The 20,464-nt window shown below is 39.9% G+C and overlaps 1 protein-coding gene across 3 annotated transcripts in view; it reads left to right on the top strand.

The window, feature by feature from the left end:
* The first annotated feature begins 1,325 nt into the window (after positions 1 to 1,325).
* The window catches only part of SLC16A1 (solute carrier family 16 member 1), a 74,337-nt gene continuing 55,198 nt past the window's right edge, over positions 1,326 to 20,464 (top strand). The window contains exon 1 of one of the 3 annotated variants that reach the window (XM_063143338.1): positions 1,326 to 1,496. The gene's annotated coding sequence lies outside the window, so the exon portion shown is untranslated. The other 2 variants (XM_063143312.1, XM_063143320.1) reach the window with 2 other exon arrangements.

Raw genomic sequence — 20,464 nt, 5'->3', positions numbered from 1 at the left:
CCATGCCATTCCATGCCAATTGCCTTTGGCTCTCCCTCAACTGTCACCTAGTAGCAGCAATTTCATATGGCTATCTGAACTGTTTCCATCCTAGCTATGCATTATAAGAAATGAAAGAACAGGTTGGTGCCTGAGTTTGGTTTTTTCCTTGTCTCCCCCTTTCCCATTTTCATTTTGTGTTGTGTTTTTTAATTGGAAGGCTGAAAACAAGGATGTCTTGTTTTTTGTTCCTTTTAAAATTATTTTGAAAACAAATAATATACACAACAATACGCAAATCCAAAAATAAAACAGAGGAAAAAAAGTTTTACAGAAATAATTTCTCTCCAATCAGTATTGGGATAACTGGTTGTGTAAACAGGTCCCCAAGGCTTTCTACACTAACTACTGAAAAAGACTGAAGAAGCCTGTCATCTCTGAATGAAGCCACTTGTAGACCACCTTCCACCCCAGCAAAGTTTCAAAATGAACCAGGAAGTCTCTTTTTCAGACAATTAGTCTGAAAAACTTCTTTTTATGGGTTTCACATTAGCTAAACATTAGTCATAGCTGTGAGTTCACTCATTGGCAAATATACTGGAAGGTGGTAGCAGGCTCATTTCTCAGAAAACAATTGGACATTGAGTGTGAAGATTTTGTCACATATTTTGGGTTCTACTACAAGGGCTAGAAACCTGGGTGGTTTTTTTTACATGAAAGCTGGGAATCTTGGCTAGCTAGTGAGCCTCCTGAGATGGTCAATACTTTCTCCAGCCATGCTAAGTGGAGTTTTGATCCCATCTTAGTACAATACTGTAACCAGTATACTATACCAGTTCTAACATCTGCAGTTGTCTTCTTGCTTTTTTTGTCTCCTGGCTTTGCCTTCCTTTAAAACTGTTCCTACCTTGTCTCATTATGGTGACATTTTCTTTCTTTCCTTCTTTCCCTACCTTTTTTTCTTTTCCTAAAATTTAAAATCAAGGGACTGAGATAGGAAGAAGTTTTACAAAGGTGAGGTGAGGTAGGAATACCATAAATAAGAAGAGGGAGGGAGGGGGGAAAGTTAATCAGGAAGTAAAATACACACACACACACACACACACACACACACACACACACACACACGGAATAGATTGTATCTTAACATCTGTTAAAATCTGAGTCTTGTTTGTGCTGGCTGCATTTAAATAAAGAATTACAGTTGAAATAGGAGTTACTCGGTTTAACCAGCATAGTCGGAGAAAGATGACCCCCCACCGTAAACAACTGCAATTTGAGATCTGTGCAATTAATACCCATGTGCAGCCTCATATAGCCACCATTTGGTTTCTCTTGCCTGAGAACAGTTATCTTAGAAATGGAGAGGCTAGGTTTTCCCTCACCAGGAAGGTTTTTGAGAAAAGAGAGCTTAGGCTGTAAGAAGTGGGCTACAATTAAGAAGTAGGGGCATTTCTGAATGCCACCTGACTTTTCAGAAACGACAATATCCTCATTTGGTACCAAAATAAGGGCAGGTAAGTTATTATGGATTTTTCTGAAGAATTAAAGTGAGTTACATTTTTAATAGACACCTCAATAGCTTGCTGAAAATCTGGGTGTCTAGGTGATTTCCACTAAGGAAATCAGTGGTGCATCTCCCAAATGATAATGCCCCAAAGTAAAGCAATAGTTCTCATTCAAGCACAGTAATTGGGTTATTTGGCTGTCGATTATGCATGCCCCCCAGCTGCTAGCTCTAATTTTCCCAGCTCAAAATCCTCTGCTAGTTCTCATGCATGGCTGCTACTCTTAGAGAAAGTTGAAATGCCCCTTGGCTAGACTCCCTATATATGTGGCACTATGCCCAAGTGCTATAACTTGGTCGCAAAACTTCTGCTCCAGAATTTACACTGACAATCAATTCCAATGTAACATTTTCCTCTTTGGAAGTGCTATTGGAATGAATCCCATTGGGGGATACATGTAGAAAACATGGGCATAAATAAAAATCTGTGGCTTTAGAAAGGTCCATGAGTGAAATTCTATATATTTTTTATTATTTATTTATTTATTTATTTATTTATTACATTTTTATACCGCCCAATAGCCGAAGCTCTCTGGGCGGTTCACAAAAATTAATAAAAAATTTATTATATTTATATTCCACCTTTTTCCCTCCAAGGAACCCAAGGCAGCATACATAATCCTCCTCCTCTCCATGTTATCCTCACAACAACCCTGTGAGGTAGGTTGGGCTGAGAATATGTGACTGGTCCAAAGTCACCCAGTGGGTTTCCATGGCCGAGTGGGGACTAGAACCCGGATCTCCGACTCCCAGTCCAACACCTTAGCCACTACACCACACTGCTTCTCACTTGGTGGAGTGCTTAGAGTGTTGGACTATGACCCAGGAGATCCAGATTCTAGTCCCACTCAGCCATAAAGCTCACTGGGTGAATTTGGGCCAGTCATTGACTCTTAGGCCTTAGCTAGACCTAAGGTTTATCCCGGGATCATCCCGGGGTCATCCCTGTTCATGTAAATGACACACAGGATATCCTGGGAGCAGGAACGACCCCGGGGACGCCAGAGTCTAACCTAGTCTAACAGAGTCTAACAGAGTTGTTGTGAGGATAAAATGGAGAGGAAGAAGACCATATAAACTATTTTGGGTTCCTTGCAAGAGGAAAATGTAATAATAATGACGACAATGTTAATGCCTGCTGCTGGCTTCTGCACACAGATCTTTCAACTGTAACATTCACACTGTTTTTCACTTCAGACACATCATTTTTCACATGTATTTCTCCCTGGGAACAATGTTAGTAGCATTCACATGGAAGAAATTGTCATGTCAGGCTTTTAGTGTTATATATTATCTATGCCCACCTTGCCAGCATCAATATACCAGTAGCGACACATGCGGCCTGCCCTTTGAATAAGGCAAAAGAATGAAAACAGAATATGGTAGAGAGGGAAGATACAGCTGGCAAGATCACATAGTCTTAGTCAGGATGCCAATTCCTTCGTTAACCATCAGGAAAGGAGGCGGGGAAGGAGCTGTGGCATTTGGAACATATGGGAAAAATTACTATTACTTGCATGAGTTTTAACAACAAAAACAACTGCAGAGCCTGCTAATAATTGTCAACCCTTATTTCAATGCCATAACAGGACCGGATCTCTTTGGAATAACTAATAGATCACAGCAAACCATGGTGCCCATCTGAGTTCAGTAAAAGCAAATCAGCAGATATTTCATGAAAAATGTGGTTAGGTAAGTTGGAGGAAAGCATTATTATTACTATTAATACCAATTAACTATTCTTCAGTGAGAGCATACATGAGATTCCCAAATAATTTCCCATCCAGGTACTGTTTGCCAGGGCCAGACTTCTTTAGTCCCATATGGAACAACATCAGCACCTTTGAAACAATGCTAAGTATATATGCAGAATTGGTACAGTCACTCAATATTTTAGAAAATGAGAAACAACAAATGCTTGTGTGGTCTGATTACACATGAAACTTGCATTCATGAGGTATAGATACAAGACTCAGCTATGACTGGGTAGATTTGGGCTTTGTTCGGACAACACGATAGTCAACGGTGGGGTAATAATAAACTAAATGGTTGTTTATCTAGGGGGTACTCCCCACACAACATAATAATCAACTATGGTGTGGATTAGGATCAGCATTGAGTTGACTATTATTCCATGCTGAGTTGACTTACTCATTCCCTCCTCCTTCCCCCTTAGTCCTACCACTAGTATCCCATCAGCCAATTCTGCTGAAAATCTTTCCTGCTGGTTGGACTAGAGCGGCAGCCACTGCTTTGACCACTCTTGCCTTGCACCTCTGTGGCTGACAAAATAACCAGCAGTGCCCTCCACACAGCACGATAACCAATGGCAGTTCAAATAGCCAACTTTGCACAGTGTTGGTTATTTGCATTGGTTATTTTGGCCAAATAACCAACTGTTTGTTAAAAAACTCCTGCCACACAACACAATAACATACGGTGGGTGAAATAACCCAACATTGACTATTTGAACACTGTTGGTTATTGTGTTGTCTGAACACAGTCTTGGTCAAGGCACTATCCACTTCTTCTGTTAATTTGACCTAGAAGACTTGTGTTTTCCATTAAGGATATAAGCTTCAAAGAGATGCATCCAATTTGTAATGCCCTGAAGAATATATTCATATAAAACATCTGCTTAAAGTAAGTGTTTGTAAGAATTGCCTATTTTGGTTTTGGTATGTAAGATACAGGTGAATGCTAAAAACAAATATACAAACATGTCCTGTATGTCTAATAATCAGAGGTACCAGGCTATAAAAATGAGGATACAATTAGATCTCCACTCAACCACAAATTACTTATTTCAACTTAATGAAAATGTAATGCATTTAACTTGAATTCTCAGTGAGGTCAAATGATAAGAAGCAGACAAAATCATAGGCTCGTAAGCTTATTGATGGTTATCATGCATTCCTGTGACATAGGGGCTATCTCTGTGACAGCTGAATTGTCATAGTAAGTCCACAGTTACTTTTGTTGTTATTTATTAAACTATTGAAATACTCCTAAATACTGAATAACAGGAAGAGAAGATGAGAGTCTGCTTTAATGGTTAACAATGACATGATATACCCCAACAAAACCTCAGCAAATTTTTATAGGTACAACTGTGCCTATATAGATAAAGCACAGAAGTCAAATAGCTTTCTACTATTAGAAAGCTTGAATAATAAATAAATTATTTCTTATTATTTCTTAAATTATATTCACAGCTTTCTCCGCTGTGGCACCCCAGTTGTGGAATGAGCTCCTCAGAAAGGTCCACCTGGCGCCTACACTGTACTCCTTTCGTCACCAGCTGAAGACCTTTTTATTCTCTCAGTATTTTAACACTTAATTTTAACTTAAATTTAAATTTTACTGTTCTAACTCTGTATTTTAATCTTATATCAATTTTGCTGCGTGGTTTTATTCTGGTTGTGATTTTTATACTGTATTTTGTATTTGTGCTTTTAACATGTTGGTTGTTTTATTATGGTTTTAATTTTTGTGAACCACCCAGAGAGCTTCGGCTATTGGGCGGTATAGAAATGTAATAAATAAATAATAAATAAAAAAAGCCATGGCTAAACATATTAATCCCAAAATGGTTGATGTGCAACGTAAGTCTATGTGTATTTTACTCAGAAGTTCCATTGTGCCTATTATTATTACTACTACTACTACTACTGCTACTAATAATAATAATTTCATTATTCCCTATAGCTGAAGCTCTCTGGGTGGTTTACAACAATTCATAAAAATACAGCAGCCTTAAAAAATACATTATAAAAACAATCTAAAAAAATTAAAACAAAAAATTAAAACAATGTAAACAGATAAAAGCAATTTAAGTAAATAATATATTCCCTAACAGACCTGTTCAAAAACAGTAGACATAGATGCCCCATCATATACCATTAAATGCCTAGGAGTAGAGTGTTTCCTTACCTGGTGCTGAAAAGATGACGGTGCCAGACAGGCCTCAGTGGGGAGCTCATTCCAGTTGGGGGGCCACCACTGAGAAAGTGTTCTGCCTTGTTGCCACACTCAGAGCCCCCCCCAGATGTTGATTGTAGCATCTGGGTATGTTCAGGTTGGGAGAAGATGATTTGGACAAAAAGCGTTAGCTCAGTTGCCTAAGCAACAAGGACCCATTTCCTCTCCCTCCCTCACTGACATCCCCCTTTTGCATACTATTACAAAGGAATGCAAAATAAATAAATAAATAAATAAATAAAATCTAAAAATAAGGAGGGGTGCATTACACAAGGGGCAAAAAAAGGCACAAAACATGCCTGTTTCAGCTCAGCACTTGCATTTTTTATGGATTCTTTCGTTTGCTGAGGAGCACTGTGGCACAGAGATTAGGAGCAACTGAGAGCTAAGAATTCCTTTGTGCTGGATGAACTTGCTGTTTCTCACGTACATCTTTTTCTTCCATCCTATATTTTAGTTGCCTCACCCATGTGCAAAGAATTTGAATTATGAATTAACTGTCCATTGGATATTAAGTCTTACATGGATAGAAAACTGCTTTGTGTCTAGCTGACAGGCATTGGTATAAAGGTAGCTGATAAAATAAAAGCTGGAGTCATCAGTATGTGGATACAGAGACTTAAGGGCCATTTTGTGATAAGATCTCAGCAAGGATTGGCTTCCTCTTGAACAAGGAAATGTTTGTGAAACTGATAGTAGGTGGAAAACACAATAGAAAAAGGGCCTGGGTCCTAAGCTATAATTTGACTAATTAACACAGCACTTGGGAGGGATATGATAAACATTAACTACCAATAAAAGGTTTCATTTTAAAAAAAATCAGTAAAGAATGTTTTATTCTGATAATGGATTTCTGAATAATCAGTCAAATGTATTACCCTGCAGCTGACCTCTTAGGATAGGGAGCTTTTATTATCTGGTGAATCAATAAATCAATCAGCCCGAAGTATCTACCAGAACTCACTAATCAAATGATAAACTAATTGTTTAGTATCCAATCTACTTTAATAAATGAAATAGTTTAATAAACTAATATCTGATAGAAAATTAAGAATAACACCAGACATGTTCCTGGGTTTGTTTTATTTGGCGATTTGCATTTTACACTGAAAGATATGCAAGTGAATGGGCCACAAGACAACTCTTTACAATTAAGTCCTGACTGTGGAGAAGTCGAGGGGGGAATTTAACTATATTACACTTTACTGCAAGCTGAGATGTGCTTTTGTAAGATAACTTTTGTAGAAGTGTGTTTTTCATGTGACTGATGATTTTACATGATTTAGGCACTTGTACAATGTTAATGAGATATATATAACTCATGCATTTGTTTGTATCTTGATATCATGTGGGTATGAAATATTGCAGAGTTCTGTGACATATTTTGCCAAAAATGACTGAGTAGGTGACAGTTCTTGATTAGAGAATAGTTGTAAGCTACAACTGATTAACTCAGCTTCCATACAAAATGTGAAGATCATAATCAGGAAGTATGTTTCAAACATGAATATATAATATGTGGATAACCACAACAGACTTCAAAATGGTTTTTTGAGGGGGGTAAATCATGATCTCTTAGCTTCAGCTTCTCCTCCTCCAATATGACATGTGGGAATAATAACACTGAACCTCACTGAAGGGTTCTTGTAAACCAGTCTTTCTCAGTCTCAACCTCCACCAGAATCATGGGGGTAATAACTCTAGATCTCTGCCCAGTTCATACTATGGAAATAGTATGATGCGCACACCTCCCTCAGGCTAAAAAGCATCACTTAAATACCTGAGGAAAGGGTAAAAAGAAAAGTAGAAACTTTCCCTTATAGCAGAAGGAAAAGGTAGGAGATTTGGAAAAGGCTTTTCTGTGAATATAGTAGGCTGAAAGTTTAATGTAAAGTGTTTATTTATGAACCAATAGAGCAGGACACACAGCCAAACTGACACATGGTTTTATAGTAGCAAAATAAAGAAAATGTTTATTGTTTTTTACAGTTCTTAGTTCCTTCAAATTCTATTCAAATCCTGCCTATTCTTAAGAATACTGGTAGTAATCAATCTAATAATAACAATCCTTAGTTCTTATGATATTATTTTCACTCACTCCTCACACAACTCCTGACAAGAAATCACACAGCTAAACACATCTACCCTCCAGACTCAATCACCAACCAAACACCTCAGACCACTCAGCTCCCCCATATATATAACTACTCCCCACTTTCCACAGCGTCACCAGTCACAACCACTCAGTCCAACATTCCGTACTCTCTAGACATACTCACACAGACATACCTAAGGGAATAGGAATGTGGGTAACACCACAGTCACCTTAGTCCTGAACTCCATTGTGAGTGAGGGAAAAAAATATTGGACAATTTCTCTCCAACAGAAGAAGCATTGGTGACCCAAATTTTAATTAATAAATAAAGCACATTTTCCCCTATGCAAAAGGAAGTGAGTTTGAAAGAGCATGAACTTTTCTCTTGGCTTCTACTTTTTCAGCCGGGATCAAGACATACTGCTGCCAAATAACAGGTACAATAAAGTTTTGAATTTCTCCACTGTTTCCTTTGAGTAACTGACATGGGATCAAAAGCAACAAGGAAGTCCTGTCTCAAGTCAAAGTAATGATCAGTTTAGAACTTTTTTTATGGCTATGGTTTGATAAACTGGATGTATTGTTCCTCTGAGGTGAAACATTTACAAATTTGAAGATTTCACCTTTGTGGAGGCAAGGCATTTAAAGATTAACTTTAAATGTACATGTTGTCCAACCCCCCCCCCCCCCATTTTCTAGGTATATCAAAATTTTCTAGCTATATAAAAAGAACACACCACTCTTTCTCAGTCTCAACCTACACCAGAGTAGTCTTTATGTATTAGTTTTTTTAATTCATTCCCTGCACAAGGTGCTCAGAGCAATGTGCATTGTTCTCTGTCCTCCCCATTCACTGCTCACTCCTAAAATCATTTATGGAAAGAATGGGTCCCAATACTGATCCCTGTGGGACCCCACTATTTACTTCCCTCCATTGGGAGAATTTACCATTTATACCTACTCTCTGCTTTCTGTTTTTTTACCAGCTACTGATCCATTAGAGGACCTCTCCTCTTATTCCATTACTGCTAAGTTTGCTCAGGAGTCTGGTGAGGAACTTTATCAAAAGCCTTTTAGAATGTCCACCACATCACCCCTGTCTACATGCTTACTGACCTTCTCAAAGAACTCTAAAAGATTAGTGAGACAGGACTTGCCTTTGCAGAAGCTGTATTGATTTTTCCCCCCAGAAGGATTGGTCCTTGTATATGCTTACTAATTTTGTCTTTAATACGCTTTCAGCCAATTTACCAGGAACAGACGTTAAACTAACTGGCCTGTAATTTCCCGGATCCTCCCTGGATCCCTTTTTAAAAATTGGTGTTATATTGGCCATTCTCCAGTCTTCTGGTAGAGAGGCTAAGCTTAGGGACATGTTGCATATTTTGGTTAGAAGCTCAGCAATTTCATATCTGAGTTCTTTGAGAACTCTAGGATGGTTATCATCTGGGCCTGATGATTTATTTGCTTTCAATTTATTTGTCAATAAGGTTGAGAACTTCATTTTTTTTGTTACCACCATTTGCTTCAGTTCAGGCACAGGTATCTGTCCTAGATCTTCTGCAGTGAACACCAATGCCAAGAATTCATTCAGCTTCTTTCCCTGTCCTCCTTTAGTACTCCCTTAACTCCATTGTCATCCAGCGGTCCAGCTTCTTCCTTAGCTGGTTTCCTGCTTCTGATATATTTAAATAATTGTTTATTGTTTGCCATTTTTGCAATATGCTCTTCAGAATGCTTTGTTGCATCTCTTATTGTCTACTTGCATTGCCTTTGTGCGAGCTTGTGCTCATTTATTTTCCTCACATGGGCAAGACTTCCATTTTCTGAAGCCCTCTTTTTATAATAGCTTCCTTGACACTGCTAGATAACCATGCCAGTGACCACTTAGACTTGGTGATACTTTTCCTAACCTGTGGTATAAAACTGTTTGTCAACTCTGATTTAAAATAAATATTCTGGGCATGTGCCGTTTTGCTTTTTAAACTTAAGACACAATAAATTTGTTAGTCTCTAAGGTGCTACAAGACTCTTTGTTATCTCAACAAAGTGAGGGATGACAAATATCACAAATTAATTTTATTTATTTATGTTTAAATGAAGTGCAAAAATAGTGAGACAGAGTGACTTAGTCCAGGAGTTTCAATAAGCCATTAATAGAGTGCACAGCTTCTTTACTTGCTGCTAACTTGGGGTTGTTTGTTAGGATGCTACCCAATGGAAGAGCCCAGGTCCTTCGAGATTTAAATCTAGTCCTATCACTTCTTTCTCCTAATTTAACTCACCACTCGATATTAGGGTTCCCTGTTAGTAACAAACAAAAGTAGTAGCTTTAGGGTTTGTAGTATATGAATCTAGATTTATATCCCTTTGTTAGATATTCATATTATATTTGCTGGTAAAGGCCTGTAATTGCCTGATCTTGATGGCCTGTGTGTGACCCAGAACTAGCCAGAAAAGGCTTAGAGAAAGCCGTTGAAAGTTTTTAAAATCAGTATTGAGGAATAAAAGACATATTAATGGGTTAAACCTCTATAAAAACATTTAGAAGAAACTACATCTACATTTAGTGTCATTTTTAAAGTGGAGGATGAGTGGAATGGTTCTAATCCTTAGATTAGAATAATTGTGTTATTGTCCCATATACAAGGTCCTGTTTTCACTTCTCAACATCATTAAGTGCCTTAACATTTATGAAGCGTACCTTGAGTGATCATGCCTGCTGTAGAGATGACTTTTCCCTTTGATGTGGCAGAAGATCCATTTCCCATCTGTTTAGTGTCACTGCTTAACTACTTTTGTTCCTTGTTTCGTTCTCTAGATATTACAAATCACTTGATATTAAACACTTATCCTTTGGAAAAAGTAAAATAAGTCTGCTTCAACTAATTTCAGGTTACAGTGACAGGTGAATCACAAATGAAGAGAAAGCACATGTCAAACAACCCTTTGACAATCATTGGAAAGCATTTCAAAAATACATTTTCATTGTATTTCTTAGATTAAAAAATTCTTACCTGTAACTAAAAATAAGAACCACTAGATACAGTGACCTGTGATTTACATCTGAGCAAATATGCATAGGATGAGGCTGTTAATAAATAGTTAGATGAAAAGCTTAAAAAATGACCTATTATAGGGAGTAATGCTTAATGAAACTTTACTACTGGAGCAGCAGAGGCATGCCAAAGTTATTATATATGGTATACAATAAAAATTACTTAATCTTATTGCTTAAATTGTGTGGTAAGTTATTGCATATGGCATAGGCTGCAAAAGCTGCTATAGAGGATGGGACCAAGATCACTGTATATCTCTGCTAGCTAGCTTGCTGCTATTTATTTATTTATTTATTTATTACATTTTTATACCGCCCAATAGCCGAAGCTCTCTGGGCAGTTCACAATTTTGAATATTTTAAATTGTTTTTTGTTTACATTTCACAGGAAGGCAGTTTTATTGGCAGTGGTGGATTTTTCTCTTTCAACAGCTAAATGTTGAGCTAATTTTCTACTTTCTATGAGAAGTGATAAGTTTTGATTATAAACCATTGTCTTTGATGTGTTTTTATTGTACTTTTTGTTTATATCTTTTTTCTGTGGTGGTTATAATCAATGGCTGTAGTATTATTTTTTATTAATTCACATTTGGCAATTTGAGAAGCAGTCCTGGGCACAAAATGACTGCCATGGTAGGTGTAGCAAATTACAAAAAAACTGCCCAAATGATTGAGTACAAGGTGGGGTCTGAGCCCAAACACACTAACAACTTATTTATACTCACAATTTTTTTAGTACCAACAAAATCCGATTTCACAAAAACTCCTGCTGCTAAGAAATTATGTTATTTATTTATTTTTATATAGGAATGGAGGGCACCTTGGTTGGTTCCAGTAAATATGTCTGGGGGTGCTTTTCTTCCCAGAGGCACCATGTAACATACTATTGATGTGCTGGATTTGGTGACCCTTATTAATTATTCCTTAACTGTCTGGAAAATGATAAAACTAAGAGGAAGCCTTAGGATATTTGATGCTACTTTAGTCCCATGAAAAGAGTAAAAAAATAGCATCTTTGACTGGATCAGTGCCTGTTATTTAAACATAGTTGCAATATTTCAAACAACAGAAGCGTTCAGGAATGGGTGTAAAAATGTCTAGTGGTCAGACGTAATATACTTTATTCACTTTAAGAAAGGTACTGTCCAACTGTGGATTATGTCCATGACAGACTACTTTTGAGCTTGAAAGCCTCCGCTACAAAAAAGTTTGGCATTTACCCTGACTTTTTTGGCAATGGAGCCTATGGCGCTCCTGACTGGTCGCCATTGGTGGCCCCGCACCTGTAAAAGTAAAAAAAGAAAAAAAAGAAAAGGGGGGGGAGGAATGGGGCCATCCCTCCCCCCTTTTTAAACTTTATTATCTGTACCTCTGCAGCTGCGCGGATATAGATAATAAAAAGAAATGAGGGAGGAACAGGCAGCCAGGGGGAAGAGAGGAGAGGTGGTTCACCCTGCATCCATGCCCCCTCTCCTGCATCCTCCCTCTGGCTGCCCGTTCCTCCCCCATTTAATTTAATTTTTATTATCTGTATCTGCGCAGCTGCAGAGATAGAGATAATAAAATAAAAATGGGGTTTGAAATGGCCTTGTTCTTTTCTTCGCCCTTTTTTACTTTTTAAACACTGGGAAAGTTTGCACTTGTATTCCTTCCCATGCATATGTCGGGAAGGAACGCAAGTGCGTGTGCAAGGTGACTTGCAGTGCCAAAACACCGCCATAAAGACGGAGGCTAGGATGATCGAGAAGAGATCCTGGCCCTCCTCTCAAGTACTTGAAGAGTACTATCTTGTCTCCCCTCAGTTTTCTCTTCTCCAGGCTAAATATGCCCAGTTCTTTCAGTCTCTCCTCATAGGGCTTTGTTTCCAGATTCCTGATCATCCTCGTTGCCTTCCTCGAACCCCCTCCAGCTTGTCTGCATCCTTCTTGAAGTGTGGCTTCCAGAACTGCATGTAGTACTTAAGATTAGGCCTAACCAGTGCCTCATCTTGAGTGTGATTTGGAAGCTATACTTCTATTAATGCAGCTCAAAATAGCATTTGCTTTTTTTCAGCAGCCACATCACACTGTTGGCTCATATTCAGCTTGTGATCTACAACAATTCCAAGATCCTTCTTGTTTGTAGTATTGCTAAGCCAAGTATCTCCATTTTTGTAACTGTGCATTCTACAGTTCCTCTCCAATTACAGACTTCCCTAACTCTAACCCAAAATTCATTTTTTATTTTTTTAAAAAACAGTATTTCCCTTTTTTCTCCTTAGTCTTAAGGAGAGATATTTTGTCCAATTTTGTACGGGGTTGGATCCAGACTTCAACATAGTTACAATAGACCAACTAAAATCATTGGGAGTTAAGTGAAAAGTTCCATTTACTTCAGTGAGATATACATTAGATTCCTGCTCCCCCAGAGTTGCTGAGGTGGCCTCTACAAGACAAAGAATAGAACTTTTGCCTGTTCTGCTGGCAACAATGCATTTAGATGGAAAAAATGGTGACATTGCAAAACTAGAACCCAAGCCTCTGGCATCAAAGAGCTGTATTCTTACTATAAGAAAGACCCATAATAGACCATTCTTGGGGACTAAGAATGTGACATGCCCCCTCTATGACACCCAACCCCATTCATGGAATCCAGGGCTCCAAGCCAGATAGATTAGCACTAAAAGGGATCTACAGGGAGCTAAAAAACAGCACAGGCTACAGCCAATAAATGACTGGGGTATGAAGTGAGGGCCACAATTGTCTGCCTTATTTAAGCCCCAGGATAGCTTTCCTTTTTGACCAGTTGCCTTCATCTCATGCAGCCACACCACCTCCACAATCATTTTGTAATGCAATCCTATACAGGTCTGCTCAGAGGTAAATGACTATAGGATTGTAGCTGTGGTTGCTTGCAAACATACAATGGATATTTCCATAGCAAATCTTGAGATTAACCTCCACCACTCCATGGCAATATCATTGCTTGATTAATCTCAAATGTAGATGTGTATGTTTGTGTGCAAGGTGGTATGTTCCCAGAAAACTGAACTCCAACGATGATTGTCACATTCCTCTCAATGACACACCCATTTCCTATCCCTCTCCCACTATCTGAATCAACCCTTTAGTATATTCCCTTCCTTTTAGATCCCAGTCATCCCAAATGATTTAATTTGAGATCTTGTTGCTTAAGGAACTTCTTATAGAGTTCACACCCAAACATTAGACCACCCACCCTGTTATGTATTTTATATTTATTGTTGTTTCCCGCCTCGATCAAAATGGAGAGGCGGGTAAGAAATAATTTATTATTATTATTATTATTATTATTATTATAAAAGGTTGTTCCTGCTCTCAAGGCCCACCTTCAAAGATATTCTTTTACTTTGTTTTTCTAGCTTCAGCATTTTGGACTTTGGTCTGATCAGCAGGGCTCATATGTTCTTAGAGCAAGTGACTAACAGAGCAACTATAAGCAATGTTTACTCAGGGTGTAAGTCCCACTGTGTTCAATGGGGTTTACCCCCTTAAATGTTTTGAGAAAACATAGATGTTGAGTGCAGAAAGGATACAATTTATGGGGAATTAAGAATGCTACGATCAGGCATCCTTCAGGGGGTTGGACTCGCCCATTCCAACTCTACTATTCTATGATTCTATGACAGCTGGATCCCATCCATCCCGCAGCAACAAACATAGAGCAATATGCATTTTTTCTACTGGGACCTTCCCCCCCCTTTACTGATTTTTAAAGGCCAAGAATGGGTTGGGGAAGGTAATTTGATTCAGTACGTATCCCAGGAAGCATTTTCAGAGCTAGAGCTGACTCCTGACAAAATATGAAATGGAGTGTGTGTGTGTGTCTCCCCTGAGTATATACAAAGTATTTTTACCACTTACGACACTTAGCACTTAATCTGGGAGAGGCCGGGTAATTGTGAGCGCGCCTCCAAGTACTACGCTGAGGCTGGAGGCTCAGTACCTCTTTTTCTAGAAAGAAATTAAAAGGGTCAGTCGGCCTGAGGAGGTCAAAAGCGGCCATAAAGAGAACTGAAAGGGACTCAGCCACAGAGCAGCATCACTCCTCCCTCCCTCCCTTCTGGAAGTCCCCTCTCTGCTTCTGGCCAGAGAATCCCCGGCTCTTCACGGCCTTTCACTACGTGCAGAAAGCACCATCTCCAGTTGAGCCCCGCCCCTTTCTGAACGGGGGGGGACCCTGCTTCCCGCCTTTCCTCAGAAGGGGCGCCCCTGCCCCCCCCCATCCCGCGAGGCTCCCTCAGACACGCTCTCGCTCTCACAAAGGCGCCTCTCTCCTTGAGCCGGGGAGAGGGGCGGGGTGTCCGCTGGTCCACAAACTCTTACCACGAAAGCCCGCCCTTTCTCGCCTCAGCTCCTCCCCGCTAGTCCCGTTATAGTGCGTGAGGGGGCGGGAGCGCTCGGAGTCGAGCATTGGACAGTGTCTGAAGGGAAGGCGGGTGAGCTAGAAAGACACGCAGAGAGAGAGAGAGAGAGAGAAGTGGGAAGCCAAGAAAAGAAAAGAAGCGCCTCGCGTCAGGCTGGCTGTATATGCCACAGGTAGGGCTTGGCATGTGAGGCCGGCGGGGTGACACGGCCACCTCACCTCACCAGCGGCCGTTTCGACGCAGAGGAGCTCCACGTGGCGGCGCAGAGCGGGGCCGTATGCGAAGGGCTCGGGGCACCGTGGGCGGGTGATCTCCCAGTCGGGGTGGGTGGGGGAGAGAGGGGGCCTTTCGCTCTGTCCCCAACCCCGGGGTGGAACCCTGACGGGGAAATGGAGGGAGGTGGGCGACAAGAAGCTGGGCACGAGGTGAAGGGAGCTGACACGGGCTTGTGAGGAGGGTCCCAAGCTGACGAAGATAAGGGGATTCCTACTGATAGATCCATGAAAGGGACAGAAAGCCCCGGGGGCTAAGGGCTCGGAGTGGGTGGCCATCCTGCCACGGTGGCCGTTGCGGGAGGGGGGATTCCATGATGGATGCTCCCTCGCTGCTCCTTATTGGATTGTTATTTGTGTGTGGGACCATTCACTCTTCTTGGTGATTCCTGGGGGAGAGAGGCTTAAAAATTCATCATGGGGCGGGGGTTAGGCGGCTTTCGGGTGTGTGTGTTATGGCCGAGAAAGGTTAACGAATGGCCATCTTAAACATGGGTAGTTCGGGCACATGGCTTGCTTTGTGTGCCTGTGCGTGCACGTGTGTTCATGCATTTGAAAGATCACAGGATATTTGACTTCCCTGGTGTTGTTCACATGCATCTGAGTGCTGGAATAACTGCTTTTGTATATAGATGGCATATCTAGCAGATACTCAGTAATTTTGCCAACTGTCTCCAAAATGATTTTCAGTGTATACTCAAAATAATTTGCTATTTAACCTTTAGTGTCTTATTATACTTACAATTCTGGTCTTTCAGTACATGCTTATATGTGAAGTGGAGTTCCTATTGTTTAGTGATCGTGTGAGTTGATTCACAGTGCTTATCACTTAATGCAGGTTTCCCCAACCTGGTATCCTCTACATTAGAATTTTGTCTTCCATTTGCTCCAGTCAGCATTGCTAATTGTCAGGAATGCTGGGAGCTGTAGTCCCAAAATCTGGAAAACACCAGGTGGGGGAAGGCTGGCCTAATGTTTCGTCACTTCATAATACTCAATTCAATATGTGAGCTACCTTCATTGAAAATGGTTTGAGGTACTGTGAGATGATAAATAAATGTTCTATCTTTGTGTTTTTTTGCACATTGATGTCGTAGCTACCAAGTGATGATCAGCACGAGTTAATTCATTCTTAGTCTATAATCAGTGGATTATTTAATGTGAAACACAAGAATGAGATTGATACCAAGTGTATGGTAGAAATGTAATGGTGTGAATATGTGGGACTGCTTGCAGAGCCATTTGTGGCAAATGAACAAAAATTGGTCCTTGAATGCATTCTGCCTGTTCTGGAAAAGGACATGTATCCATTCGAAACAAAGCTATGTCTTTTTCTTGTGTGAAGACATAAAAATTTCAAAATGGCACACTTTGGACTGGGGCAAGTGGAACTTTCTCACATAAAAGGCCTTGCGTTGTTTACTGTGCTGCCTTTTGGTGACTTTTTGAACCTTAAGAGTGCTGATACTATGTGCCAGATGTTAAAAACATTCTTGAGTGTAGAAACAATTGTGCTGAATTGGCCTGGTTTTTGTTCAGGCACAAAAGTGGCTAGACAGTTAAACGTCTTTACAGGGAATTGAAAAATGATAGCTGTGCTGATCCATGAGCAAAACATTCCAAACCCAGGAAAGATGTCTTTCCTAGAATCAACAAAATGCCTCAAAAGATTATGCAAGCTTTCAAGTTCTTCACAACACTTCATCAGGCTAGGTGCTACAAGAGCCAGGGGATAGAGGCAGAAACAGAAACATTCAAAAATTAAGTGGCCATAAAGTCTGCAGTATAGGCTAAGTTCCAGAATTCATAATTCCCTGCTTTTTAAATCAAGATCTTCATTGACAATTTTGAATGAAGACATCTACACAACATTGTAATATTTCAGTTATTCCTTACAGTTGTTCCCTACCTTCCTTGGTAACTGTTTTTTACATAACTTGAACTGTCTTTTGTCACATGGAACCTCCATTCTATAAGGTGAAACTATGTTACAAAGATTTCCATGTTTGTATATTTTCTAAAAGGTTTTACAGAAGGCCATGTGGCTTACAATAGGACTGGATCTTTTCCCTTCAAAATTAGCTTGCTTTTCCAGTCCTATCATTCTGCCCATTGCAGATGCAGAAAGGGCAATGATCTGTGTGTATTGCTGGTGCTGATGTGTATTTGGATGTAAATCTGTGCTGTGTTGGTCTTCTAATTAACTGACAATATATATTGTTTGCCTGTGACTACAGGTGGGTCAAGACCTTTTTCTCTTGTAATTGATTTACAGCACAACCTATGCCTGTTTACTCAGAAGTAAGTCCCATTGTAGTCAGTGAAACTTACTCCCAGGTAAGTATGCATAGAATTGCAGCCCTAGTTATTTTCTAAATAGGATAGGGAAGGGCCATGGCTCAGTGGTAGAACATCTGCTTTACATGCAGAAGGGCCCAGATTCGAACGCCAGCACCTCCAAGTAGGTCAGGAAAACTTCTGCCTGAAACCCTGGGGAGCTAATGCCAGTCAGTGTTGACAGTATTGGGCTAGATGGACCAATGGTCTGGCCCAGGATAAGGCGTCTTCCTATGTTCCTATGATGACTGCAAAAGTCTGTCAGAGAAAAGATGATTGTGGTAGATCACTTTACTTTTTCAGTTTTATACTATTTGTGTATTCTGTATGAATTAAATGTCTTGTTTATTTGGGAGTGCAGTAAATTTTCATACAGAGGAAGTTGTTTCTAAATTGTTTTTCCTCATCACAACTTCAGTATTTATTTAAATAGGAACCTTTATTCTAGCAAATGTGTTTTTGATTACTTGTATGTCATTTATTACTATGTTCTGGAACCTTTACTTATAACAGTTTCTTTCCTACCATGGGGTTTTCAAACCTGATGATGAGATTTTTCTTCTCTATTGACAGAGTAGTCAATATGGGAGAATGACTTGCCAGCAGAAATAGAACCAGAGGCAAAAACTGCTATCTGAGTATATAGACACCTACAATAATGTCATAGAAAATGAATGGCCTATAATGTAAATAGCCATTTGTTGAATGGCTGTTGACTTGAAATGCTTGAATTGTAGTGTTGGAGGGTTCTGTATCTTGGTATGGGTTGATTAATGCTTTCTTTCTTTGTTCCATAAATAACCCATGCTGATGGTGGTCAAGCACCTGTTTACTAGATTTGAAATTGACAATTTTCAAGAAAGGCTTCTCTTTTTCAAATCTGTGGGCTTATTCTTTTAAGGCATCCTGCTAAACTACATAGTAAATACTTTTGCACTTTGCTGTAGCAGGCAAAACGTTTTGTGGAAGAATGGGTGCCAGCCAGTGAAGAACAGGGACAGCCCTAGTTCAGACAGCCTTTATATCCTTTGGTCCACATTCCCAGTACTGTTGACAACATTTTTGTTGTGGATGTACCTGTGTCAAGAAGCATTTAAATTCTCATAATTCTAAATCATTTATTTATTTATTAAATTTATATACCGCCTCATAGCTGAAGTTCTGAGGGTGGTTTACAAAAGTTAAAAACAGTGAATCATAACCACGATGCAATTCTAGTGCAATCCTGTACATATTTACTTAGAAATAGGTCCTGCTGTGTTCAATGGAGCTTACTTCCAAGTGTGTGTGTGTAGGAGTGCAGCCACCCTTCCAATAATATGCTGATCAGGTGTAACTTTCAATAGTGACTCATACTTTGTTAAGTTAACTCAAGGTAGGATTGAACCTGAATTGCATCAGTAAACTTTGTGTCCTTGAGTGTTGTTCCTGTATATGTGCGTTCCTGACTTAGCATCTTCAATATATTTTCAGCAGCCCTGTTTCTTCAGTTTACTAAACAAGGACACCACTTCGCTTTACATATCTTGTAGTGGGTAGTTCAGTAAAGCTTGTCATATCCTGACAGAGTGCTTCACACTCCTTGGTTTTGTTGTTTGAGTTCTAAACAAAGAATGCAAACAGCAAAACCAGTATCAGTGTACTTTGACACATTTCTTCTCAGTTTTTGCTCCATGTGATCCTGGTATGAATATCATCTCAGGACCATGGTTTTATTTTTTATCCCCCCTCCCCCCAGCTCCATCTTGCATTTCTACAATTGCACCAGTTCATCCATAGATATACTAATAGCACTGTTGTGATACATTTAAAAGAGAAGGGAGGGAACCTTGAAATGAACTTGTGCTGCGGCTGACATTCAGCAAGGTCAGGGACACTTCCTTTCCACCCAAGAAAATAGTACGAAATCTTAGTGTGGTGTCTCATGTGAGTAGGCAAGTTTTTCCAAACCTGGTAGGAATAAAATATCCCACAATGGGTGGGGCAGTAGCTGAGAAGGAGGACACTGAGATATTAGATTGGGCTGATCATGGAAAGGTTTGTAGCCCTGGAATGAAGCATCAACTCTTTTTGTGGAAATAGAGCAAACCAGGAAGTGGATTGCAAACTATGGACAATGAGGATGAAACTAGACATGATGTCTGAGTTGTGTGAATGTATCTCCACTTCTTTCAGCTTTTGAAGATAGAAGCTGAGCTGTGTGCCTCTCTGGATGGAGAAAGGGAAAATGAGTCGGGCAGGGATGCATTATCTCATGGCAGAGGTGGGCTTTGGGTGCCTCCACCCCCCCCCCAGAATCTGGGCCACTTGCTTGGTCCTGGGGGAGCAATGTTACCCCTGGATCAAAAGGGGCTACTTGCCCCACCCTATACCATGGTCCCAGTCTAGGACTCCCCCATTTCACAACTACCATTGGCAAAAGTTTAAAGAAAGCTGTTGTTGTTTATTTGTTCAGTCGTTTCCGACTCTTCGTGACTTCATGGACCAGCACACGCCAGAGCTGTCGCCACCCCCAGCTTCCCCAAGGTCAAGTCTGTCACCTCCAGAATATCATCCATCCATCTTGCATGCATTTAATTTATCTAAATTGTATCTATTTTGGCTCACAGTGATGGATTATGCAGTGAGGTTTAGACCGTATCACCACCATGTACCATTAGTCAAAGATAATGTAGCCCCCTTTCATCCCTCCCATATTTGGAATTTTTTAAGCTGAGCAGTTCTGCACTTTCATAATTATCAACACGAAGTCAATTCTAAAGATACATTCACTTCTTCCCACTCTCATGAC

Source organism: Elgaria multicarinata, chromosome 1 (genome assembly GCF_023053635.1).
Source record: "Elgaria multicarinata webbii isolate HBS135686 ecotype San Diego chromosome 1, rElgMul1.1.pri, whole genome shotgun sequence".
NCBI lineage: Eukaryota > Metazoa > Chordata > Lepidosauria > Squamata > Anguidae > Elgaria > Elgaria multicarinata.
The sequence above is the reverse complement of the archived record's forward strand: the minus strand, read 5'-3'. Positions and strand labels throughout refer to the sequence as shown.